The following is a 428-nucleotide window of genomic DNA, read 5'->3' as shown; positions in this document are numbered from 1 at the left end:
TGCAACTGTGTTCTCCGTGCCTTTGCGATCCCGAATCTCGACGTCAAACTCTTGTATGAGTAGCATCCATCGAATCAGTCGAGGTTTGGCGTCTTTCTTCGTCAGCAAGTACTTCAAAGCCGCGTGGTCTAAGTATACGATCACTTTCCGTCCCACAAAGTACGACCTGAACTTCTCAAAAGCAAATACCACAGCAAGTAACTCTTTCTCAATAGTAGTGTAATTTACCTGCGCATCATCAAGAGTCCGACTTGCATAGTAGATGGCGTGATGTTTGTGATCCTTCTTCTGCCCCAGCACTGCTCCAACCGCATAATCGCTAGCATCGCACATCAGCTCAAACGGTAGAGTCCAATCGGGGGGCTGTATGATCGGTGGTGAGATCAAAGTTGCCTTCAAAGTCTGGAAGGCCTTCGAGCACTCTGAAA

The sequence above is a fragment of the Tarenaya hassleriana genome, unplaced genomic scaffold (assembly GCF_000463585.1).
Source record: "Tarenaya hassleriana unplaced genomic scaffold, ASM46358v1 Cleome141, whole genome shotgun sequence".
Lineage (NCBI taxonomy): Eukaryota > Viridiplantae > Streptophyta > Magnoliopsida > Brassicales > Cleomaceae > Tarenaya > Tarenaya hassleriana.
The sequence above is the reverse complement of the archived record's forward strand: the minus strand, read 5'-3'. Positions refer to the sequence as shown.